The sequence below is a fragment of the Trematomus bernacchii genome, unplaced genomic scaffold (assembly GCF_902827165.1).
Source record: "Trematomus bernacchii unplaced genomic scaffold, fTreBer1.1, whole genome shotgun sequence".
NCBI lineage: Eukaryota > Metazoa > Chordata > Actinopteri > Perciformes > Nototheniidae > Trematomus > Trematomus bernacchii.
The window spans coordinates 6,594,136-6,621,732 of NW_022987689.1; the positions used below are offsets into that span (position 1 = coordinate 6,594,136).

General features: G+C 41.1%; 1 long non-coding RNA gene across 3 annotated transcripts; it reads left to right on the forward strand.

Annotated features, from left to right (window-relative positions):
* LOC117488952 lies at positions 1 to 26,674 on the forward strand. 3 transcript variants are annotated; one of them, XR_004556553.1, is made up of 4 exons: positions 1 to 118; positions 9,280 to 9,374; positions 16,636 to 17,087; positions 26,022 to 26,674. It is a non-coding gene; the product is annotated as an uncharacterized LOC117488952 (long non-coding RNA). The 3 variants fall into 3 exon arrangements; XR_004556552.1 differs by lacking the exon at positions 1 to 118 and adding an exon at positions 6,554 to 6,725; XR_004556554.1 differs by lacking the exon at positions 1 to 118 and adding an exon at positions 7,513 to 7,624.
* Positions 26,675 to 27,597: the final 923 nt, after the last annotated feature.

Genomic DNA, 27,597 nt, shown 5'->3' on the forward strand with positions numbered 1-27,597 from the left:
CTCAGATTAGCATAAAACCCAGCCTGCTTCATATTAAGGCACGAGGGCTCAGGCTCGCTCTCTCTCTTTCGCATGAGCCCGAGGAGGAACTAACAGGTCCCTGCACGAGCCTGCTGTGGTAAGAACTTTACTGAATTTATACATAAAGTTTAGATAACAGTTTACCATGCAATGCCTGTCCTCTCTCGGGCTACTTTAATGTGTATACAAAATGTCTGTCATCTGTGTGTCGGCATCTTAAAGTTATGAGTGATTTTGTTAATTGTGACATTTCTGTACAATTTTGACTTGTTTGGGACTAGTTGCAATTTCACGATTATAACTTGTTTGCATCGTTTTATAAACGAAATGTATTCTTTTCAAATACAGAATAGGCTATTTTTTTTTTTATGTGTTTGAAAAATGCTACATTTAGTGATGAGTAAAAAAGGACTAATTTCTTTATACGATTTATTTTTTCATGACCATCTCTAATTTCGTTTTTATTAACCATCTAACGAAGATGACATTTGTATGATTGCACACAGCGTGTATTTTTGTTTAATGTCACTTGGTTGAAAGGTTGAATTAAATGTGTAACAATATTTATCCGAAAATCACAGGCCATAAGTTTTTTTTATTTTTCAGTACTGCCATTGTACACAAAATTGAGAAAGAGTATATTCTAAAAACGAATCTCCTTTGGAAAATGTTTTTTATTATTGTAAATTAGAACAGCATGTGCCATATTCTGAAATATATTATTAATCTATTCTTAATGTTGTATTTACAAAGTTCCTGTCTCTTTCTTTTAAAAATCAGACAGTATTGATTTTTAAATAACATTTTAAACTTATTTTATTTATATTACTAGTCTTTAATATACATTTTTAATTGGAACATTCTAATAGCCTAATATCAGAACAGAACAATGGTTGTAATTATTTTTAGATTACACATGTGTAATTTTTGGATGACTCAGTCACACAGGCCAGACTTGAGCCTAATGCTGTCTTCAGTTATATCTTTTCAATCTAACATGAGGCCTTGAAGCTGTAAAATGAGACATTAACACCAGTGTTCATAAAAGAGACAACAAGAGAACATAAAGAGGTACAACATGTATATATCTCAGTTACAAATCATTCTCAGTTATATTTTTAATTGCATTATATAAAAACAGCAGACAAACTGAAAAAAACCAATATAAAGATAAATGAACATCAATATCTGCTTATTTAAGATCACAGTGATGACAGTATTGTTTAAAAGAAACCATCCCATTCATTAAATTCAATTATATATACACTTAATTTCTTCTATGATTCTTTAACAATGAGTAACAAAAATTAAGAAAAAACTCAGATAAAAGATAATGTTCTCTTCAAAGGTCAGCTCTGCACAATCCTTCAACTTCACGTTAAATGAGCGAGTCACATTTATATTCTGATATAACTCACTGAACAACAAATGCAACAACAAACCGTCAAAAACTATTTAATTATTTTTCTTCTACTCTAAATAGCCTCTGTTGCGTGAGAAGAGCTTATCTGGTCCTAATTTAAGGATGAAGACAAAATAAGATCTAAAAGCTAATAAAAGCAGAACGTTTAAAGAGATGCTGCTATAAACAAAATGTTATGAATTAGTGTGAAAATAGGTAGACAGCAGACATCAAAATAAGTTTAATGTAAAATAATCATTCAAACATACATTAGGTTTTTTTTACAGCTCAACAACTACAGTGTTAAACGAATCTTCTGGCTTTTCAATACATGTTATAGGTAGTGTGTTGAGTTGATAGAGTGCCTTTTATTCAGAACATATAACATGTGTTAACATTTTATATAAGGTAGGATGTAGACCAACATGTTGTAATAATAAGAAATGTCACTTTTCAAAATCACATACAAAGAATACTAATAGTCTATTATCAAGAGCATGTTGTTGCTGTGTTAGGATGTCAAGACATAATATAACTTTATCATTTTGTAGCAGTGTGAAATAAACATCAACACACTTTTCATTTAAGTTTTCCTCAGTCTGTATCTGTTTTTAATGTTCATGTTCAATAATAATAATATTAATCATATACATAATATTAACAAATGTACTATTTTAGTATTTACAAAATACAGTATTTTAACAGTTTAACTTATCTACAGCTAGTACCACACTTTTTTAGCCTATAAGGATTTATTGTATTATAAAAATAGCCATCATTTTTAAACAGCAGTGTATTGTTTGTTAATAGTCCAAAAACGTTTCAATGAGTATCATTTTATTATTTAAGTAAGAATATTTGTATTGCATGAAGAAGATGATTGGCTTTTACATTACACTTAGATGTAAAGTGTATTCATTTACATTCATAAACTTTGTCTGCAGCAGAATAGGTTTTAGGTGTACTTTTTATTTTCCTCTTTTTTATTTGTTTTCGTCTCTTTGCAAACGCATACAATGTATGTGTAATTAATTAATTAATACATTTCCTTATAAAACAAGGTTACAGTGTCACTGTAAACAGTCATGTTCCTTCTCACCAAAGTGTGTCGCTGTTTCCTCCTGCAGATGCATGTTACTGTACACTGCATCTCTTTACGCCTTTCTATGTGTTTAAGTTCTAACCCGTTAACATTAATTTCCCCTGCTCCTGAAACACACATTATGCTGGTGTGTAGGTGAGAAATGGAAACAATATAACCGACTGAATTTATTATTCCAATGTCACAGGTCGATCATAAACAGGCTGTAAACACCTACATGCAGCATGCATTAGACCTACTGTAAATGGCTACATCATAAAGTGCCTTCTTGGATTATTTCCTTCTTTACTCAAAGGTTAGCATCTTCATCCTATACCACAAGAGAGAACAAGCCAGCAGCAACAAGCCCAGACTTTTCTTACCTTCGTATCGATTTGAGAACATTTGATCCTGGATAATAGAGAATATTCGACAGGCTTCTCCTGACGTGAAAAATAGCCTACTATATGCTGTAAATCTATAAATCCTACTCCACAGTAAATTAATAACAACACAATACCATCCATGTTCAGCTTCTGTAAAACAAAGACACTCAAACTTCTGAGTTAACAAAAATACGTATTTTGAGGAAAATAACACAAATTCGTTTTTCCAAAGAAAAACGATAAAAACCTGAGGATTTTTTAAAGAATTATAATTATGACATTTATGTTATAGGCTGCATTATTATTAACCACTGCATTAACATGGGGGTGCATCTAATATGGCTAACAAGCGGATTTTTTCGATGCGATTCTTATTTCTATTTCAAAACAAAAACCAGCAGCAACCTACAACCTGCTGTTTTATATTCCCGTTTATTTCCCCTAAATATCATAGGGCCTGTTTGACACATTTGATAGGCCCTGGGTCTGTATTCCCTCCTCCTCCTCCACCTCCTCATCATCATCATCATCATCATCATCCTCCCTCCCCTCGCCTCTCTCGCTGCTGCAAACGCTGCTCTCACACTCCTGTATGATCTGCTTTATCCGGTAAGAGAGGATTTTCTACATAATATTGTTGGGAGCTCTTCCTTAATGCAGCGGGTTACATTTAATATAAAATTAAAAGGAAAATCGCTTCTAACAGGCGTTGTGTTGCACTTTTGCCACGCTGGATATGCATATAGGCATCCCTCTCTCTCTCTCCCCCCCCCCCTCTCTCTCTCTCTCTCTCTCTCTCTCTCTCTCTCTATCTCTCTCTCTTTCTCTCTCTCTTAATATCAAGCCCAGTTTATGGATGGAGTGCAGAAAGGACGTATTTTGGGACAAATGACAATTCAATTAATTATAGACTTACAAAATCCAGAGAATGTGGACGCATTTTTGGAAGAAACTCAAGTAAATTGTGAGTATATTTGGCAGTGCCACATGTTTTTAAAATATCCTTTTGATTTTACAAATTGGATAGCGTAAAGAATATATTTCAATCAGAGAAAAGCTTATTTCGGTGTTTGCTTGTGCATTAGGCAATCAGAGAAATAAGAGAATACAATACATGTAGCCTAGACCAAAGCCTGAAAATACTTCTAAAATATGTTTATTCTTGTAGTAATTTATGTAACTGATAAATTGATGCTAATATAATGACAACACATTTTGAATGCAATATTACAGCAACATTAAAGCATGTCAAATGTGCCATATGCTACGATCAGGCCTCTTGAGCAGCGCTCAATCCATGGGAAAAATCCTACAGGTTTTTTCTCATCATGCATGCCAATTAGCCCGCATTAAAGTTTATGCAAACTGCAGAATATTTAATGAGGCTCTTCGCTGCCATGTGCTCATGTGAGAAGTATTCATGTAGTGGTAGAGGAGGGGGAGGAGGTGGAGGAGGAGGAGGGGGAGGCCCCGGGCTGCAGTGCAGAGTTCAGCAGGGAGATATTGTTGTGAGCCTGGGAAAGTGTAGCGGGGCTGACGCCAGACTCTGTTGTGAGGGGGGGTGGGGAGGGGGGGGGCACCCCGAGGATCCCAGACCTGATTGTCATGTTAATTTCTCCCCGGCACGTTGTTGAACTTGATGTTGACTTCTTTCTTTTTTTGGAGGGTGAGAAAGGGGGGAGTTAAATTTTCCCTGTCACTTGTTTGTGGGAAAATCCATCTGAGGACACACACACGCGCACACACACACGGACACCTCGTAATTTGCAAGTAATTATCACAGTTGACTGAATGCACTTTATCTCCGGGAATTAATAGTCGGTCCAAAATGTATTTCTGCAATAATTTGATTTGCAACTAAACGTTATAATGCATTTGAATACAGGGCTACTCTGGAGTGGTTAGATTTGATTTAATAGGTAAACCAATTAAGGCAACAAATATTGGAGACAAAATGTGGGCAATATTAAGATTTTAGAGTTTTAAATACAATTTTGAATTTAAACACTAGTGATGGTGGGTTTGTACACGGGTACTGTTTCCCTTTATTGTTCATTACAGTGAACAGTGGCTTGGCATGATACTTTGCAAGCTACAAGAAAGGGATGCACGTGTACCCAACGCCCTGGTCGCGCATGCTCAGGAGCATTGAGGGCTGTGCATCCAATCAAAACGAACACTGCTCTCATGCCAATGTAGAACAAGGATTATATTTTGTTTCTTAAATAATTGTATGTGCCTTACTGCTCTTCTTAAACCACAGTGATCGCACACTGGTGTAAGTTCAATTACAGGATGACAGTCAGCAGCAGAGGCCACAGCTGATTGCATCTTCTTATAAATGATGCAGAGTAGCAGAGGATTCATACAGTAGAGCTGGACCTGCAGCAGCCTGACAGCAGAGCACCTCCATACTAACAGATTGCCCATGCGCAATAATCAGATATGTAACTGCTATCTGATGCAAGCTTCGTTTGGAAACCCAGACTGTAGCTCGCTGCTGCTCTTTTATTGGTTTACCTGCAGACACACACACACACACACACACAAACACACACACACACACACACACACACACACACACGCACGCACGCACACATCCTAGCACCTTTTTAAATATCCTTTTCAAACTTTAATAGATATTGGAAGTTGCTATTCTGGTCTTGTCTCTGTTACTGGCTTCTTTTATCATAGTGTGTGATTGTTATCTCATGCATTATCTCATCTTCTCAGCCCAGATATCAATCATATCATATTATCACAATGGATCTGTATATTGCCTGAATATGCTATCAGGGGTTTAGCCATATACTGTAGGCGTGGGCCTTTTCTGCACCTATATTCCTCTGCAGAGCATGAGGCATGCGAGCCTCAAGAGCTTTGTATGTTAGATTATATTAAAATTAAAATAAAACACAGCAACATTTGTTTTAACTAAACATGGCTATTGTAAGTCATTGTGTTCTAATAATTAGCTAAAATGCAGCCAAAATCTGGTTATATGAAAGAGTAGCAACTAGCAAGCAATAGGCTTATTTTGCTGATGTTTCCAAATGCATTCAATCACATCAGTAAATGTCTGTTCTCTCTTAGAGCTGTTTGTTTAAAATATCATACAGCCTTATCAATTATTATATAATCATTTGGATGGTTGTGTTTTTAGCCTTTTGTTTTGCTTCTTTAAATTATGAAATGAAATATATCCTAACCTTCAATTAAAATGACTTCTATCATTTTAGCTTGTGTTTTCAACAGAAACAACTTAAATGTGAATTTGTCCGTAAATAGGTGTAGCTACAAAGCTGACATTTCCAAATCCTGAAAGTTTAAGAAATATCAATTTTAATTCTCAATAAAACAGCCATTTCTCTCAAAATGTCATCCACCCAGCTCCATCTGCAAAAAGAAATAATTACGCACTTCACTTTATTTTACGGCCAACCGAATGAGGACAACTGGGAGAGTTAAGTCCTGATTGACACACTTTAATTCATTTTCAAATTGGCGTTAATGATTTCAGATTCCCGCCTTTCTCCCTCTTTCTCTCCCTCTCTCTCTCCCCCCCTCTCTCTCGCGCTGAGGCGGAGTTTATCCCCTCTGCTCAGCGCGTGGACTCTCTGCACTTGTCAGTCGCAGCTCGCGTGTGTGAGGGAGAGGACACATGCGAGTCTGTAGAGACACAGGACACTTTGTAGCTTTTATATTCTGCTCTTTTACAATATATACTCTCATCGGGAGCGATCAGCCTTTAATAACACAGAAACAAATCCAATCCGGAAATTGTTGGAGGATACTGGCTGTAGTGGAGAGGAGTTATAGCCTAGCTGATGTTCAAGTAAGTGGGATGCTGGATTTATATAGGTGGTAGATTATTTGGTTATAACTTTAATTCTGATTAGGAGGTTTTGAATGTGTTCCATCAGATTGATTGTGCTTTTGTGGTTTCCAGAAATGTAAATTATAGCTGTGACATTACTGATGGCTGTTTGATGGGAACTTTGCTTGCCTGTTAGGCCTGATGCGGTATAATAGTGGCTCAAATCTGGAGCAGTGTAAAAGCTCAGTGTTTACCACAGGCAGCCTGCACCCCTGGAACAATGTACGTTTATATATTACAAAATTACTGTAAATACTGGTTTTGATTGGGTTGCAAAATGACCGAAAAAGGTGCCTGCAATTGTTTTGCTTTGCCAATTCAAATGCTGATTTAGCACCAAAGTAGTCATGATGACTCCTTGTAGAGCAACACTGCAAGTTTGATTTGATATAAAGGTGTGTGTGTGTGTGTGTGTGTGTGTGTGTGTGTGTGTGTGTGTGTGTGTGTGTGTGTGTGTGTGTGTGTGTGTGTGTGTGTGTGTTGTGTGTGTGTGTGTGTGTGTGTGTGTGTGTGTGTGTGTGTGTGTGTGTGGGGGGGGCTCTCAGTGCAATGTGACCACATGCAGGCTCTCTCCTCTCTCTCGCACTCTCTCTGTGTGTACCGGAGAGGCGGCCCCTTTAAGAGACGATGGCTTAGTTTGTATCTTTGGTTATCTAGCTGTATGAGTTTTAATTTCATAAAGCTAGAGAACCGAAAGTACGAACTGACGCCGAGCACTTCGGATCCGGGGGCTCCCTCTCGGCGTGGAGACGGAGAAGATGCCGGGGCAGCAGCAGCAGCGGCGGCGGGAGGAGGAGGCAGGAGGGACGGATGCTGAGGGAGGCTGCACGCCGCGAGGAGAGGAGTGCTGCACACCGGTGTGATTTTAGTGCTGGTCGTCCTCTGGTGGACAGGTGTCACCTGCGTGTTTATGAGGACGTGAATGTTGCTGCGTTCAGGGTTCGCTTTTTGGGCATCGCGGTGATGCTGGGGCCTATTGAGGATCAATACATCTGCTCAACTTTAGCACAGAAGCTAGTGATGCATGTGAGAAAACATACTTTAAAAAACACAACGCGTGCTCTTGTGTAGTTGTCATAACTGTGTGGGTGTTATAACATTAACACCTTGAGGGGTAAGACAGAAATAGTTAAAGGATTCCTGTGATTGGTCCATCCAGGACTCACGTGACTGTGTTGGCAGCAGCAGCATCACATCGCCTTTGAGGTCTCACATGTTGGTTATGGTGAGGGTTTTATAGGCCTACTAGTTGCCTTCATGCACGCCAATACTTAATGTGTATGAATTAATCCTGCAGAGCTGCATCTGCATGTAGACTCCCTGACTCCTCTGATACTGAGTGTATTTCCTTTATGAGTGCTGTACGCTAAGTGATGTCCCCTGGCTGTAATTTACTTGACATTAGGAGTGTGATGTATAATTGGATGCGCATGTACATCACTTGGGTACAAGATGAAGGCTTATTAGAGTTTAAAAGACTGGTCTATTGTGTGCTAACATGCAGGATAAGAACTCAAGAACAGTGTTTTTGCATCATATCAGTGTCAACTATTGTTTTAGTTATACCCATCCAGACCCCGGAGGGTACCACACATCAAAATCAGTCATTTAGAGCCAAAGAGACTGTACATCGACAGGCGTTTCCAACGTGCTTTCATCACTGAATCCAAGTTAGACATGGCAGATATGTTCAAATTTGTGTTCCGCCGGGTGGATTATTTTTATGTTTGCCTGCTAGATACGAACAAAATAGGACATCGGCTCAGAGTTTGATCTATTCTTAGAGCAGAATCAGCAAGCCTTGGAGATGACTGAATATCCCTGAAGTCCCAGCATGCTCTATTTAGACCATGACTGACAATATTTGATGTGCACCGTTAAACAAGGGAGCTTGGATCTTGTGTGTCTGCGTGTGTGTTGTTGAAGGTTTCATGAAAACCAGTATACAGTTTAAGCCAGAATACATTATTTGACCTCCATGTCCTCCAGCTTTTATTAATACAAAGACATTTAATCATTTACATATTATAAGATTATGTAATCTCTATCTTTTTGTATGATTCCACACTTATAGTGAGTATTTCTTGAATTTATCCTCTCATAATAGCCTAATTTGTATACAACATTTTTCGTGTTCAATCCTGTATTTCAGTAGCTAAGCAACTGTGATACTGCCCAGATGAAGCATGCTCTATGCTATTGTGTTGTGGCATTGTTTCCCACTCATTGAGCCTTTTCCATCACATTTTACAATTTTGAATTTCAGCAAACACTATTATCAAGCTTGACTTATTGTTCAAGCAACTGAAAATAGGTTTAGCCTCGCAGAGAGGCAAACAAATGAGAAGTGCCAAGGAAAATACAAGTTTTAGTGGTCTGTTAGCTGCAAGGTCAACCAAAATGCATTTATTTTCACTCACTCGCAAGCCACATATTTATTCCCTGAAATATGTGGTTTTGTTAAAATGAGTGATTTCACACACACTGATTCTCTTTTCTTTTGTCTTAAAAGGAACATGTTGACGACGTCAGCCATGAAGTTTTCATCAACTCAACATGAAGACAAACTGCCACCAGACAGGAGGAGGAGCAACAGTCAGCATGCAGGTAAATATTTGAAGTGAGAACACATGCATATAGAAAGAAGTGGTTCAGCTGTCATATCTGTATGAGCCAAAGACTATGATTTAGCTAAATGCAAAGCAGCTCACCTATAATTTATTTTGTGTTTGACAATAAGTACATGAAGAGGCATGTTCATGTCGCACTTTAGGATGCAGGAGGCTTGCAGTTTTGATTCAGGAGAGTCTTGAGTGAACACATTATGGTGGTTGATTATTGTCCATATTTTTTAGTTGTGAGGATGGTTGTGGGTGTGAAATAGACAAGACCATAACATGCTGAGCGTGAATTTTGAAACATTGGGGATTTTATATTTTTGTTAATCATAAAGAATGATTTTTAAAAGAGAAAATCCTCATTGTCTTATTCAAGCGAAAATACGGATTGCAGTTTTATTTGCGCACAGTGTTAATGTCAGTTTTATATCATTCTGTTATATATCAGAATATATTTACAGTGTGGAGCTCAGTGTAGCCTACAGCACAGAGTGTAAACGCGGTGATTTGAGCGAGTGAAGGAAGTGCTCCATGTTGAATTCCATCATTCCTTTGAAGTATTAACATTTTTTACATTGCACATCAACCCCCCATCCTCCTCACACACACACGAACACACACACACACACACACACACACACACACACACACACACACACACACACACACACACACACACTTCGCTCTTTCATTCACATACATTCATCCCTTTAAACACTGTGATCCTATTTGTCAGGTAGAGTGTGTGGTAGGTGCAGGGGAGGTGGCCGTGTAATCTTTGCTGCGGTTCTTTATCCCGTTAGGAGAGCGGAGGCGAGGTTTGGACCTGCTCATGTGGAAAGAGCGTTTGGGTGGCTCTGTCCTTTTCGGCCTTAATTCCTCAACGAGTCACCCTCCCCTTGTCCACAGTATCCCTATTATTATGTGGTGGCCAAAGTAGCGATTTGAATAAAGGTATGCCCATGCATGATTTAGCAACGGCAGCAGTGAAGTCAAAATGCCTGAAATTACCGTACATTTCAAAGAAAACCTTTTTGTACGAGCAGTGCTTTAAGATGTTTTTGGTTTCACCCTCACATTAAAATTAACATTTTCAAATTCTGAGGTTTCTAAGAAATAAAAACCGGAGCCCAGGAGATGCTATTTCAGTTATTTCGCAACATCGAAACAAAACACTCCTAGCTTTGGGGTTGTCAGTATGTTCCCTCCAATTTATCCTTTAATAGCTTCGCATTAGGAACTAAACAATAAGTACATATTGTTAGCAAGGTCAAATTTTCATGGTTGCACAACCTTGAAGCTCAGTTATTCAAATTTAGTGTGGAGTTCTTTTAGTCGCCCAGATTTTCCCAAGCTTTATATTAGCATATGCAAGGGCCGGCCTGTGCTGCTGTTTTCTAAAGTGGATGTAAATTATAACCTCAGTATTATACAGACTGATAGGAGATAAATCTCTGCAGTAATGCATTGCAGCGAATAGAGGTGGGGTGAGGGTGAGGGGGGTGCAGTGGGGGGGGGGGGGGTGTTGAAGAGTGTGTGTGTGTGTGTGTGTGTGTGTGTGTGTGTGTGTGTGTGTGTGTGTGTGTGTGTGTGTGTGTGTGTGTGTGTGTGTGTGTGTGTGTGTGTGTGTGTGTGTGTGTGTGTGTGTGTGTGTGTGTACTGTACAATAGCCAGTGGCAGATGGAATACAGACTAGCTAAGCACTTTCTAATAGTCATGCTAAACTCTCTTTTCACTGGTTTTAGTTTCATCCGATTTTCCACCACATTGCGGGAATTAAAGGAGAGATTTTAAGAGTGAGATGCATAGAAAAAGAAATGTTAAGACAGTTGCAATATTGGTTTAACAGTTTTGCAAGTGTGCACACTTTGTTTTAAAACAAATATTAACACAGGGAGATTACTAAGTCGAAATTTGCACTTGTGCGGTCCAAAAGGCTGAGAGGCTTCAGGCCTCACGAGCAGAGTGGAGATCTCTTTGGAATCCCTATGCAAACTAGGGCTTGAATAATGAGATGTATTTATGAAGGGCTGGGAAGGGGGTCCTGCTTTTGAAAGCCAGTAGGCCGGAGCCTGAATGGGATGGAGGGAGGAGGGGGGAGTCGGGGGTGTGTGTCGAGGGGGTACAGGGGCCCCCAGCAGCCCAGGCCTCGGCTGAGGCAGCTGTGAAAAGGGGTCCCGTCTTTTTCCCACGCCCAGCAAGACGCGAAACACTGCCGCAGCTCGCTAGGGTCAAGTCCCATCGCTAATATATACACACATACATACACATGCATGCACACACACATAGAGGGAGAGATGTGTGTGTAAAACTTGTGCAAATTAACAAGCTGTCTGGGAAGCTCTGTGACATTGGGGACACCTGCTATCCTCCCAGAATGCTTTGCACGATCATCTGGGGCCACTGGGCTTGATGGGACAACAATTAGGTCATAACTTAAACTTGAACTTAGAATTAAGCTGAGGATTGAACATTTTCCCGTTTTCCTTTCTTTCTTTTTTTTGCAATTTGTTTGCATTTAATTTGCATTCTGTTCTTGTTACATTTAAAAACAGCCACTGCCTAATATGTTATTATTATTATTATTTGTTATTTGTTAATTCTCAAGCGTACTAATATCTTTCTTTTTTTTAACTTTGATGCCAAAATATTGAGGCGGTTTTTGAGAACAAATTAAGGTTTTACTTCTGCAATTGTTGATGAGTCCATTCACTCAGTCTGTGGAGACAACCTTGGCCTTGTGCTTGATCCGAGACCCTAACTGTCAACTTGGCATTGTCTGCCTGCACACACACACACACACACACACACACACACACACACACACACACACACACACACACACACACACACACACACACACACACACACACACACACACACACAGCTTGCTTCAAGGGCACACAAAAGAAAAATGTAAACATGAAATGGAGGAGGGTCGGAGGAAGATATGGCAACTCTGGAGGAATGTTTTTGGAGCTGAACTCTCAGTGTGACCTTCTATCCTTCTCTAAATACGGAGCTGAAAGACACAGCGATGTTTTAGACCATGAATGCTGATCATCTCTTTCATCAGCAAGCTTTGCAACATTTGTCATAAATTGAAAAGGCAAAGAAACACGTAAGCGTCTCACATATTTGGTTCAATGCAAAGGTTAATTTATCTAATTATTCCACATTTTGTATTTGTTCCAGTTTGTTTAACCACTCGTTTAAGTGCAGCATGTTTAACACAGCTTTCTGAAATAGCGTCCAGCTGCCTCCCCCATGAAGCTGGTGTCACACCCATTCCTTCCGTCTCTCTCTACTGGCACACCGATCAAAGCGGTGCAGCACTCAGTTCCCTCCCCGTCCCCGTTGCGCCAGTCCTGCACAGAGCGGTGTCACACTAATTTGAGTCCCCCTGCCTGATTCAGCTCCTTTCTTTAATTCCACCCTATAAAAAAAACACGGCTGCTATCTATTTGAGTGTATTAGCAAGCGTCCTCTCTTCTCTCTCTCTCTCCTTTCTCCTGCCTGTCCCTCCTTCTCTATCTCCTTCTCCCCTCTGTGTTGTCATCTTCCCTCCTATTCAGATGAGTTTCAAATAGATAGGGGGACCCTTCTAATTAGCTCTGTAAAGATGCTTTGTCGCGGCCAGTGTGGCCACCAGTGTATGCATTGAGAGGGGATGTGTGACAGCTAGTGTTAGCATTGAGACAGTGTGTATGGGCCCTTAATGAGGTTTGTTAGCTGAGTGTGTATCCTGCTGTTTGAATACACCCTCGGCAGCCTTTGAAGGAACAGAGATGAAGAGAGCGAGGAGTCTTTCAGCGTGGCAGGTTGCAGAATGCAGATGATGCATTATGCTCAGCGTGGTTTCCATTTGAACAGCAGATGAGAGGAGAAGAATGCTTTACTTACGCGTTGTCCGTGTAAACTGTGGGAAATGTACCTGCTCATCACACGTTGGCAGGGATTTTCCGCTGCAATAAAACCTCCTAATCTTTATTCCTAATCTTTATTTTAATTCCTTAGCTTTTAAAACCTGTTAAAGATGACAAACTGAAGGTAGAAAAAGGCAGTTTTTTTATCAAATATTAGCTCAACATTAATCAGGTTTTGAATGAATAAGGTGACACTTTTGGAAAGTCAGCTAACAGTTTTACTGATGAATGGGAGGCCGGGTGCAGAGAGAGAGCGATTTGGCTCATCATATGTAGTTATAACCTCACTAAAGAACAGACGGCCTGTTAGAAATCATTATAAAGCAGCTGCTTAAGTATTAGACATCTTAATACTTTAGTCAAAAAATGACTCGCATGTCGTACATTCAGCACAGTACAATGAAAAAAATAATTGCCCATCAAACGTGAGCTGTAAGAGGAAAGACATATTTTTAAATGTGGGCAAAATGCAGAGGAGGAAGTGGTGGTTAAGATTAAAGATGGCTGGAAACAGATGAGAGCCAGAGGTGCAGGGTAGAGAGGAAGAGAGGGGGGGGGGAAATGAGAAATGAGAGATCGTATGGAGCCAAAGAGCCGACCTGCTCGGCCCGCCTGCTGCCTCAGAGATTGTAAACTGTCACTCAGGATGCAGACAGACAAGCAACACCGACATCATTTCCCCATATTACCTTCTACCACTGAAACTGTTGTCCATGCAGCCCCTCCTGCTCTCCTTCTTTCCCATCCTTCCTTGCTTATTGTTATGCCCAAGCACATGCCTGAATATGAACTGCCTGATCTATTTCCTCTATCTTCTAACTCTCGCAGCTCTTTCACTACTTTCTCCAGGTTTTTATTCCGTAGATGAAATGATTCAGCTTGCAGTACGCTCTCCCCTCTCATTGTTCGATGGTTCGTTGCCTCTCCATAGGAGGTAGAGAGTGTTTGGGCTCTTTCCCCTGTTTTACCAGTTTACCAGTGTAATCCTTTACACCGGCACAATGAGCTCTCGCTGCAGCCACAGGATTCTATTAGGCTCCCAGAGAGACACAGGATCTCCTAAACATTTCCTGATACCCCCACCCCCCCCTCCTCTCGTCACCTATACTGCCTCATGGCCTCAAACACAGCCAAACTGATAGCTTCCTTTGTACATTTGAAGCAGAACCCCCCTTTTTTTAACCAGATGAGATTTTTACCTGTCTTGGAAATAAAGGCAGAATAAAAGCTTCTACACTTTACCAACGGCTTGTTAGCGCTGTCAGCTTCACTCTCAAAACAGTGTTACTTTACAACCAAAGAGTATATAACAAGCAACTGCAAACAAGCAAACGCTTGTTATATGGTCTTTGGAGGAGCGCTTAAGATGTTTAAAAAATGCTGGAGTCATTGGAGGATGTGATTCCTTTTTTCTGCTGAAAACATGCGGAGGCTGCGGATAAACACCCCAATCTGTCATTTTACTCAGAGTGTGTATCACAATCACAACTGGGTCTGTATTTCAGTGAAACCTTTGAAATGTACTTAGGTGCATTTTGGTTTTTCATTTTTAAGAGGAAAAGTTGTAGGAAGGAGAAGATTCTTCAACTTAATATCTCAGCTTTTCATATTATTGTTATATATATGTTCTAATATAGTTAGTGACAGTGTCAGAGAAAGACTGGAAACAGTGGAAGAGGAAGGGGAATGAAATGCAAAAAAAGGTCAATAGTTGAAATTAATCAGGAATATCTTGGGTATATTTGCAACAGTCATTTCATTCCTACTCAGTAAAGTGTGTAATTGTATTTTTAAAAAGCATTTGATGTCACTTATGTCACTGCAAGACACTTTTATCTTCAGTTTCATAAAGGAGTTATATACAGCTTTAATACAACGTAATAAAAGCACGACTTAAGACTATTTGCTCTCCAGGCTCCAAAGCTTCCTTTAAATTGACTGGATACTTCTAACATGTTAATACATGCTAAGTGATAATCAATGTTGTGAGATTGGACTAGTTAACCATCAGCATTTGATCTATATTGCTTAATTTAATACAGAAATGTAAATATGCCAGTAAGCAAAAGGGCTAGCTTTTTGTTGTCCGTTGGCCAAATGTGAATTATCCTTCAGAAATAATAAGAAACACTAGATGTAAAACCAAGATATATGTAGAAAGAATTATGATAATCATTATTAAATATTGTTTAAACTTTTCCCAGGCTGTATAGGTTGCCTGACGCTGCTGCGATGTGTTTGTCAGGGTCTCTGTTTTGTTCCTCAAGTCCAAAGCCATGGGTCACAGGGCTCCTTTCTGCTCCGCTCCTCAAACACAAACATTTCCCTCCATCTCTCTGCTCCTGCCCCCCATCCATGCTTCCCTCTCCTCCCATCTTGATAATGCAGCCCTTTTCTTTCTTGCTGGGTGGAGGGCTGCCCTGAACCAACATTGTCCCCTACGCCGGCTCTAGTGGGGGGCCCTATTGTGTGTGAAGGAATGGGGAGTTAACACCCATGTCTGAACCCTCTCAATGGGGGCATTGTGTCTGAATCTTCCTCCGGCTCACCCAATCTCACCCCACGTCACTCCCCTGCACAGGCCAAGCCAGGGGCGACTCCGGGTGCTCCCCCATTATGTGATGAAAACATGCACATAACAGTGAACTCAGATTCACAAACAAGCCATCCCATAACTGACCTCGTCTGCTTTAACCCGTTGCTATGTGTCCTATTAATTTTCCACAAACCACACTGAGCTGAATGTGTCTCTGCTGCTGGCCGTACAGAAATGGGGGCCAGTGGGTGCAAAGCTACTGAAGGAGGCCCCTGCAATTCGTTTTTCGTATAGAAAAGAACAAAGCAACACATAAAGGACTACGTTGTATTAGCATGATAACAGCTTTCAGAATGCTTTCAGACAATTTGAAGATGCACTGCAGTGAAGGAATCCATGCAAATTATTCATTAAGTATAAAAACCGTTATCATGCTCATTGTTTTGTTTATACCACTCATAAGGCATGGTCAAAAATAACTGAACGTATTTATTTCAATAGTGTTCCAAACAGTAGAGATTTTAATGTGAATGATTTATATTTATGGAAAAAAACTACATTTTTAAATATAAAGCGAGGTGGATTTGTCTGTTTCATATTGAGCATTTGTATTTGTTGCTGTATAGCAGCGAGTGCCTTGGGGCAGGTTACAAAAGAGCAAGTTGGCGTTTTCTTCCCACATATTTTTAATCAAAGTGTTAGTGTTTACATTTGCATTTGCATTGAGCAGAGGGATGCTGAATGCCAAAGGTGAGATTTTGAAAAACACTCTATTTTCTCTTTTTCAGATGGAAACAAGGGTGGGTGGTTGGAAGGCTGGATAAAGGCTGGTAGATGACTGAACTCAGAGACCCAGCGCAGCTCATCATCATTGCCATGGGCTCTCGTCTTCCTCCTCTCCTCCTGTGGCCCATACCTCCATCCAGGGGTCCAGCAGAGCCGGTGAAGCCCAGGCGGGGAGCAAGTGAGTGGGCTGGGAAGGATGGAAAAGCTCCCTGAAGGCTCGAAGCACCTCTGGAGCTACCGGCATGCAGGAGAAATCAATACGAAACACAGAGCCGGCACAGCAGAGTGGGGTTTCCTGTGTTAGTCTGTGGCCTCGGGCCCGCAGACCTCCAAAGGACGGGCCCTGTGTGGCCCTCTCAGCTGCAGCCCCTGCCCCTCAGACTGGACCTCAGTCCCAATCTCCACTGGCTGTGTGTGGTTCTGCTGAAGGGGATCTCTCCCCAAATAATACCCGGTATGTTGAGAGACTGCCGACAGGGATGTTCTCTTTCTCTTGAATTGTTTTCCCTTCATAAGATTGACATATCCCCCAACTTCTGCCTCTGGCTGTTTTAAAAACAGTTTGGGAGTTCTGCTTTTGACTCACTCTCCAACCTCATCTCGCCCGTTGTTTATTCCCCAACCAGTTTTTACATTTGACAAAGAGACAGTACGATCTTTATTTTCTCTCCCACTCTTTGGCTGTTACTATGGTGAGCTGCAGACATGTGTCTGTTAAAACCAGAGACAGCAGCAGAATGATCACCTTTTTTTCCCCGTGATGTCTGTTATTCAATTTCAGACTTTTTGAAAAACCGATTGAACAGTAATGAGGGCAGGAGATCACATAGGAGAGATCTGCACACCTTGTAGAGTAGATGGTAAATGGCAAGTACCTCTCCTTAGCACTTTCCACTTTGTGAAAACTGTCAATGTGCTCTCATTACCTCGTACATTACCTGAAATAGTGTGTGTGTGCCTGAGTGTGTGTGTATGTATGCCCGTCACTCTGCACCTTTTTTGTATCAGAAGGAATCATTATTAGGATATAATTTACAGCTGTAAAAGATGTATCTTTAACTCTAAGAAGTTAGATTATTAGGGTGTGTTTGTACAGCCATTTGAATTATAAGACGCAACTCAAATCTGAACATTTTGAATAGAGAGCTTCATTTTAAACAGAGCTCTGTTTGTGTGAATGGACTGTACCTGGCCTTGAAAGTGTTTGCCAGCGTGCAGCAGCGTGCACCCACAGCTCCCGTCGTCACAGCAATGCAGCGCGGTTGTTTCCATCCAGATGGGCACAGCTTCAGACAAAATGGCCGACAGTGTATGCCTCTGCCAAAGATGGCGGGCGCATCTCTGTTGTCTGCCATCTGTGCATCCGTTAGCTGTTGTAGAATGCAAATCGAGGCTAATTGCATTTGCATAACATCCAACCATCATGTCGTTGGCTGATAATTGCTCCCACGAATGCGTCATATCGGCGAGCGAGCCGAAGTGAAGGGTGTTTCAAAGTGCTGTTTGGTTTCGTTTTATTTTTTTCTTGAGATTGTGAGTATTCTCACCCTGAAAATGTGTTTGATAGGTGTTCTGTGCATGCGAGATCAAGAGTCTTGTCCTACTGTGCCATATGGTGCGTGTGTTTGCATGTGATTCCCTCGCATGCAAATGTGACACTGTACAACAGATTAAGGCGAGCCTTTCTCTTAATCAGATAGCGCTCTGTCACGCATGCACTGCGTCCTATTTTACACACGGACATACATGATGCACAGATGAAAGCATTAAGCAAACAGAGAAGCTCAGACATGCACACAGACTGTAATTAAAAAGGGATCCATAGGCCCAACAAACCCTAGACAGACAGACCATAATAGTCTCATTTTCATGCACATGGGTGTCTGGTAACCATGACACTGAACAAATCCTGGGGTGCCAGAAAAGTGCTGCATATGAAACATATAAATAGGCAGTGTAACAAAAAAAATTGGAGTCTGAAGAACACTGTAGCTTTGAAGTATCAGATCAGTGCTATTTTTCCAAGAATACACCAGTTAAAAGAAAATGAGAGGCGCTTTGTTTTCTTTTTTAAATGTCCTTTGAAATAACCATAAAAATACTGAGCGTGCATCTCATAAGTTGGCATAATAACATTCTGAGGCGTTTATGTAGTCAGAGGATTGAAGCGTGTATAAATGAATACCTCACGTTTGTGCATTTCGGCACTGCGTCGTTTTGTGGTCGCATTTGATTGAGCAGGTCTTGTTTTTGGGGCGTTAATTCATGCGATGAGAGTCGTCTGAGCGGCTGGGTAACAAAGCAGCGTTCGTATTAGCATTCGCCCATCAGGGCAGCTGCTGCGCTGTACAGTTAGGTCTACTGTGGGCAGCAAAATGGCGGTCACGCGAATCATAGGGTCTGTCTGCTGGTCGTGGGAGCTGAGGAGAGGAGAGAGAGGAAAGGGGGGGGGGGGGGGGGGAGGACTTTTGGGGCGTCTGGTTCGAGATGGAGAGAGAGAGGGTAGCGGGGTCTAGACTGTGGGGTGGGGGGTCGCTCATCAGGGGAAGATGGAGTGGGGGGTGTTAGTGGAGAGGTTATTATTTGAGACGGGGGGGGGGGGGGGGCGTCTGTTTTTTAGGAAGAACAATTAATGAGGGACTGGAGGGGAGGGGGGGTAGTTTGTCTGCATTTGTGAACATGTGTCTGTGTCTCGGCCATTTGCATAGAGCGATCAGGACCATATGCTGTGTGGCGAGGCAAATTCAGTCACAGTCTTTTGCACGGCTCTCAAGGTCTCTCCTGCATGATCTGAACGAAAAGCCCTCCGAGTGTCCCACCCCTCTAAACCTGACAGTCACATTATCTGTCGGGGAGCAGGAACACGCTCTACCCCATTTCTCACAATAACACTTAAACGCTCCTACTATACTGAAGCCTCGTGTGAGCCGCATCACTGTTTCTCTCCGGTACGCCATCCAATGAGAAGATGCAAAGCTGCTTCTAGCCAATAAGAAACCACAAAGACTCAGGAAGAGGAAGGCAAAGGCGAGGAGAGTCAGGAGTTTACCCTTGATGTGCCGGGGAAAGAGAATCAACAACACACAGCAGGAAGAAATCGAAGAGAGGGAAGCAAAGGATAGTGGGAAAGGGAGGAACGACACAACAACGTCTTTTTGTGGTGAAGCTAACATGGCTTTACGAACATAAACACAAGAGTATGTAACAAAGCAGCTTCTTGGACAAACAAAACCACATTTATTTTCTTTGTGCGCCAGTCAGACGAGATTGTAGAATATATACAAATCAATTAGAGGGAGGAAGAACAGACATAAAAAGCCTCCCCTCTAGTGGGAAAAGTCACGATGGCCGTCATGAAGAAAGTCAGACAGCCAGACACAATGCGGATCTCCATAATTCCCTAAATGAATACTGCTGTGTTTAAAGTGTGATGGTCTACCAATCTGGAGGTCTGAGATCGGAGCGTGGGAATGTTCGGGGAACATATGCAGAGCAGGCGGCCGCTGGCGAGACAGCGCTGCTAGCATGAATGCTGTGGTAGCAGGTGAAAGAACCCTAGAGTTCATGGGTCAAGGCCACGCAGTGAAGGGGTTGTCTGGCTCTTGAGTGTGTGTGTGTGTGTGTGTGTGCGTGCGTGCGTGCGTGCGTGCGTGCGTGCGTGCGTGTGCGTGTGCGTGTGTGCATAGGGCCACTTTGGTTGTCGTCTGGGTGTTGTAGGATGCTAATGAAGTTGCCAGGCTATTTGATAAGCACGGCTGTCTATTGTTAGCTCAGTCTGGTTTGCTCAGAGAGGCCTTGCTGGGTGTAGACTTGGACAAGAGCTCCTTCATCATGCTGCAGTCACAGCAGAGTATCAGACAGGCAGATAGACAGGCAGGCAGGGTAAAGTCAGACCTCCCGTGCTGAAAGTGTGATTGTGTTGTCTGGAAGCCTTTTTCTCCCCACATCTCTGCTTTCTGTGACATTTCTTCTCTGAGTGACACAGTTGGTTTCAGGCTCTCCAGCGTGGTGCCTGTCTTTGTTTCTCTCCAGATTGATGGAAGCTTTGTACCGGGAAATCATAGAGAGCGCTGTGTTTTACGGCACATATTCAAATGCCGAAGTACAACTGTAGCCGCTGTGATTCCTGTGAAATCTAACTTGAAAAACGTTAATGTCTTTGTGGAAATCGCTTTTCTTTTCTCAAGGATTAATCTGGTGAAACATTATATTTGACTCATATCAATGAATTCCATAAAAGACCATCACCAACAATTCAAGCATTTTAAAAACAGGTAGGTATTTTCCCTACACTGTTTGAAAGACAAATATAAATGTTAATATGACCCCCGTTTTTCACAATGTGCATGGGCTAAATGTTTATTTTGAGTCAATTCATACACCGTCCTTATAGTATAAGAACCAATGGGATGGTAGAAAATGAAACAATTAATATGTTAACTATTTTTCGAAGATTTTAATCTTTAGAATGAACTAATGGAATTGAGGCTGAATGCCACAAAGCGAAGCAGAAAACAAGTAATGCATAATTGAATGAGATTAAGAAAAACGTACAATAATTACAGCCTCATATTTTAAACGTACAGTATTTAAACAGTTGCATTTTGCCAGGGGGAAGGCAGCTGTGTCTTTTATTCCTGTCATAAGATCATATCCAGTGTCTTGAACAGGAATCGTGCGTGCAAACAATTTATTTTGGACATCTCCTGCAGGTGCAAAGAGCTGCATGCGTAAAGGTGTATCACTTATGGTGTCCCTTTAAGAGGGAAAGCATTACCTCATCAGGAGCGGTGTAAAGGAAGGAAGTGGGTGAATGGGTGAAGGAGCGCAGTGCTAACTCTCTCCACTCCTTTATGCCTGTGGGTGCAGGCTTCATTAGCTCTACAGAAAGGGACAGCTCCCTCCCCGTCCCCTCAATAGACCCATAGACCTGTCTCACTGGCACAGGCTCGGCTCAGTGGGGAGTGTGTGTGTGTGTGTGTGTGTGTGTGTGTGTGTGTGTGTGTGTGTGTGTGTGTGTGTGTGTGTGTGTGTGTGTGTGTGTGTGTGTGTGTGTGTGTGTGTGTGTGTGTGTGTGTGTGTGTGTGAACCATTCACACAGTACCAGGCCTCATAGTTTCTCACTCATGCCTAAAGGAAGTCTTGCATTGACACTTTTTTAGGTCTCACATCTCTCTCCCACTCTCTTTGTCCCTCGCTCTCTTGTTTTCTCGCTCATGCTTTCCACTATTCTCCATTTCACAATTTTTCCTCATTGTGTTTCCTCTCTCAGTCGCTTCATCGTTTTGAGTCTCAGATCTCTCACACAACTAGACGCTCAGTCAAGGACCGTATGCTGTACAGACCTCTGACTGCTGTACAGACCTCTGACTGCTGTACTCTGGTCGCTCTTGACTTACGTAACTTCACATAAATCTTTCCTGTATAATTACAATTACAAAACCTAAATATGGGATTTAAAGGCTTGACAACTCAATGCCTATGTGTTAGAATAACTCCCACCTTCAAATTGAGTTAGCGTTATTTAAGCTACCCTTTTTTCAAAATAAACAAATAACTGTAACAGCCTTCTCAATTATTACTTCACAGGACTTTGACAGTAAACTCCAAAATCTCACAACATGCAGTGGTTTAAAGTCAGAATTGTTTTGATAACTGAGGACAATTTATACATGCTTTTTCTCCCAGTAGCTCCTCTCATAAATAGTATTTCACATCAATCTCTATTTTATATGAAGGGGCTCTTTATCCAAAGTGAGATTGTTTCAAACATAAGTGATTTTCTTTTAACCATCAACAGCTGATAAAACTAAACCCATTTACCTGGTAAGGTAGTTCTCTACACATGCCATGTATTTGTTAAGGATCTGCCATTTAAATGTGATGGACAGAACAAATTCGCTTTGTATTTAAAACCAGTTCTGATGGTCTGACAGCATAAAAGCAGTCAGTATACGCTAAAGTCTATAAAAAAACAGAGATGCCATACAGAAGACCTGCTATGCCGCCTCTGTTTCCCCATCAGGCACTGTGCGAGGGCAGCTGCCTACTCGGGGTCCTCGTCTAGTGAGGGGGGAGGAGACACAAATATAGGCAAACGTGCAGGAAGGTGGCGGGCTAGCAGCAGAGATGATTAGCATGGGCAGCCGCCATCGCGTGCTCTGCTCATTGTTGCAGCGCTGCATTAATGAACCCACGGTGCATCCGACAATCTGTCCATCACACACACTCACATGTACGTACACACTCACATATGCTTCCACTGTCTGCACATACAAAGGTAGAACAAATAAAGCACAAGTGAGCCTTTTATTGAGTCAGTACAGTCATTTTTTTTATAATCAAGTGAGGATACCCATCATATCTGCGGGTGATTAGTTATTCTTTTAATTATTCATTTCCAGTCGAGTCCGGGTCATATCTCTGGGGGTTTAAAACTCGGGTGAAAGTAGAGTGAGTAAAAGTTTTCTTATACCCGGAGAGAAATGCAAGCTTTGAGTCAGAAATAGAAACCTTGATAGTGAAAAGGAGAGAGAGGCTGACAGAGCAGGAGGAATGAGAGTACAACACTGTGGCCTGGTTTGCGGTTCCAGAGGGATAGAGACACTTTCCCCTGCAAAACGAGATAGGATGAGCTCTTTTAACACACACACACACACACACACACACACACACACACACACACACACACACACACACACACACACACACACACACACACACACACACACACACACACACACACACACACACACACACACACACACACATATATATACATACGCGCAGACCTTGTTCCCTCCTTCTAAGTGAGCCAGGACTAGATTCATGCGTCTTTGTTGTCGAGGCAGCAGGAAAATGTATTGCCCCAGATTCAAGCAAAAACCTGCTTCACACATGCAGCCGTTACCACACTTTAACTGAATTCAACTCAAATGTTAACGATAAGTTCATCCTTTTTCCCTTTTCTGCATCACTTCATATCGCAAACATCCAGTAAGCTGCGTGTGTGTATACATGTGTATGTAACAGACAGCCGGACCTCTGACCTCGTCCTGCTGGGAAGCTTTCATTCCCATAGGCTGGGGGGGCTGTGGTCGTCTCTGCACGCACGCACACACACGCACGCACGCACGCTCGCACGCACACACACACACACACACACACACACACACACACACACACACACACACACACACACACACGCGCGCGCGCACGCACACTGTTGGCTCTATTGGTATAGCTGTCGCTCGGCCACCCATTCAGGGCTCAGTCACGGCCACTTAGGAGCGCAGCAGACTCAGGGATTCAGACGAGCTGTGATCCAATGACATGTATTTATAATGAGGGGGCTGCGGGGACGTCTTTGTTGGACGGACACAATGTCAGCATAAGAGTGTGTGTGCAGGGGGGGCTACCGGACTTTAACACCCCCTCACAAACCCTTCCACATGGATACAAATGCAAGCTTTTTTTCTGCGTCTCTTTACACCTCTCTTACTTCGCCAAGTCTTTCACACACTTTCTCTGTCTTGCCTTCTTGATCCGTGGAAAAAAAGATTTAGCTCGTTACCATGAGAATATCATCCGAACACTGACCTTGTCAAGTGGAAGAGAGGAAGAATTGGTAGAAAGTCTGTTCTCTATACCGAAAAAACTGTTAAAGCAGGAGTGTTTGGGACAAGTTAAAGACCCGTCAGAGCAGTTTTTTCTTTTTTCGTTTTTTGAGTCACTGCCGATAAATAGAAAACGTATGTCGTGTGTAATTCCGATCTCTTATTGCTGACTACTAGATGACACAGGATTTGAATATTGTCCTGTCAAATCCATCAATGTTTTATAATGAACTTTTAAAGTACCCCTAAACCCAAGCCAAGACTTTATACAAATTAGAACATGTCAAATACACCACACAAACACAGTCTATTCACCGATGTATTTCTAACTATCCCCCCCTTATCATGTGACTAGATTAGCACAGATACTAAGTATGCAAACAACATTTACATCATGGTTTTTTTAATATTGTAATAAAAGGCAAGATAGCGGAAAATGATTGATGAATAACGCACAGAGAAATCTTGTAATTGTTATGGAGCATCTCACTGTGTGTGTGTTTTCAGTATTTTCCCATAACGTTTTGAAGCTGCTTTAGGGTTAGGCCCTATGTGACGATGTACCGAGGAGGCAGAGATGAAATGATGAGCGAAGTCATGTTTGGAAATGGTCCATTCACGTCCTCTGACCTCCTGTGTCTTTCTCTGGCTCATATTCATATTTTTGAGCATATGATATATTATGCTGTAACATCATTTTTGAGGGTCACAGTAATTCTAGTAAGGCTATACCACCTTTACCCCCTCAGTCCTTTTGTATTGAAATAGGAGTCAAAATGTATGCATTTAACAATATTCCTGTCTTTGAAAGATACTCAAGAGTGTGTGTGTGGTGTGGAGACAGAACTGCCTATATTAGAGGGGCTTTTTGGGCCAGCGTGGGCCAGAGGAGCCCTGGAGAGCCCTTCAGGCTCGGGAAGGCCCCTCATAATTACCCCATGTCTGAATGTCTGCAATCTGCAGTCCAGCTCTGATCTCCTCAATCATAACTAAACCTCCACTTCACAACCCACACACATCTTCTCTCTCCATCAGGCTGTACTGTGGGAGCAATAATAGAAGTAAGAAACTGGCATTTTGTAAACCTATAAACCTGAAGTCATTTGAATTAATAGAAGTCAAAAGATTTTCCTTTATTATCATGATTAAAGTCTGGACAAATTAGGATTAAATCCTGTATCTCTGCTGGTGGGATCCTTATCTAGTTCAGTCATGACGTTGCAAAACCAGACAGCAGAAGTGTGTGTGTGTGTGTGTGTGTGTGTGTGTGTGTGTGTGTGTGTGTGTGTGTGTGTGTGTGTGTGTGTGTGTGTGTGTGTGTGTGTGTGTGTGTGTGTGTGTGTGTGTGTGTGTGTGTGTGTGTGTGTGTGTGTGTGTGTGTGTGTGTGTGTGTGTGTGTGTGTGTCCTTTCCCCCGGGCGTAATTGTGGGGTTCCCTGCTGACTATATGTGTCCTCTCGCCGCTCCAGACTTTAGAGGTCAGAGGTGTTGGAGTGCAGACTCAAACACAGACAGATATTGGTAGTCATGAGCAGGGAGCCCCCCCCTCTCTCTGCTCCCCTTTAAACACACTTTTTTCTATTTTAGTCCAAAACTGCTGTGTCAGACCTGTGACGTGACACATACTCATGATTTATTCACTGTGAAACTCTGCTGTATCTTGGAGGGTTTCACTCGCATTTAGGTCCCTGGCTTTATAAATGTGATATTTTGCTATGTTTCAATTTTTTCTTTCTATTTATTAATTTTCTTTGTCTTCTTGTCTTTCTGCAGATTGCTGATGATGGGAAATGATTGGCTGAACAACTTTTGACACAAAGAAAAGGATTTCTAATTGGACCGGACCAACATTAACTTTTTTGAAGGTTTTCTGATGTATAAATGAAGCTTTTGACACTAAACATGTTGTAGTCGACACTAATTACAGCCTCTGAAAACACACACACACATAAACAGACACACACACACACACACACTTCAAGGAAAGACTTGTTTTTTTGGGGTGGGGGGGTTTCACCAGCTGTACCTTGAAATGTGTTTTCTAATGTAAAATAGGAAGTTTGTATTGTTGGTAAATATTTAATATATATTCAAATGTCCGATAATTTATTTTTCTCAATATATATAAGACATATGTCAATATATAAAGATGATGTTAATTTAAGTAGAATTTTCATCAATATTATTAAATTATTTTGTGACTGTTTGAATAAATAAGTCCAGGTTTAACTGCTATCATTGATCCATCTATGCGCTCATTGAAAGTGTTTTTTAGTTGTTTTTGTTTTTGAAATGTTGTTTTACAATAAATAAGAAGGATCATTCCATATGTCGAGGTTGAGTCAGTTTATAAATGACCCTGATGTGTTTTCCCCATGCAAAACTTTGTGTGTGTATATTGTGTAAATATATATGTATTAAATAAAGACAGAATTTACTTTTGCATTTTTTCCAGTGAATTTATTAAATATGTTTTCAGTAAAAACTCTTAACTTTGCAAAAAATGCACTCACATTAAGGTTATTCAAGCAGGACACATTGTTGTCACTGTTTATTTTATACATTCACATGAAATGCTTCTTTTAAATTAACGTAGGTCTGGCAGTGTCATTTTATATTGGAAACTGTAAAAGGGGATCATTTTTAATTACGTAAAATCAAACATAGATTTAGCCTTTGATACATCAAACATTTCTCTTTCGATTTTTCTGTTACAGCATTTTCTCAATATTTTGTTCCTTTAATATATAAAGATAAATAATAATCTATTAGCCCAGAGGCCCAACAGAAGCTAGCTATAGCTGAACTGTAGGCCGGAGGAGGAGGAGGAGGCTAATTACTGAAGCTTTAATATTAAATAGACTATTATATGATAGGCATAACTATAGTAGAACTGCTATATTTTAACTTTTTTACTTCACGTTTTCTTTTCAATTCTGAGTTTTTTTTTAATCTAAAACAAATGCAGCATTTATTTGAAGCTTCATTTGAGGAACAGATTCAGGCCTACATGAAATCGCAGGCCTCGACTACAGTGCATAGATTTTATTCTTTGTATTTTCATTATTAAATATAGATTGCATATATAAAAAAAAGAAGAAACTACAATCTGGTTTTAAAGCTTTCAACTTCAAATGATAAAACCTAACCTGGCAACAAGCCTCTTGTTTAGAGAAAGATGTACTTTGTGTCATCATCAAAATATGTATTTTTGAATCAAGCTGAAGTAAGTTCACACATAGGTTTTTAAATGTAACCGCTTTCCACTATGTTTAGCAATAGAAAATATGTTACTAAGAATAGGCCTATATTTGAACACTAATTAAATGAAATGGGTGTTTTGCTGCTT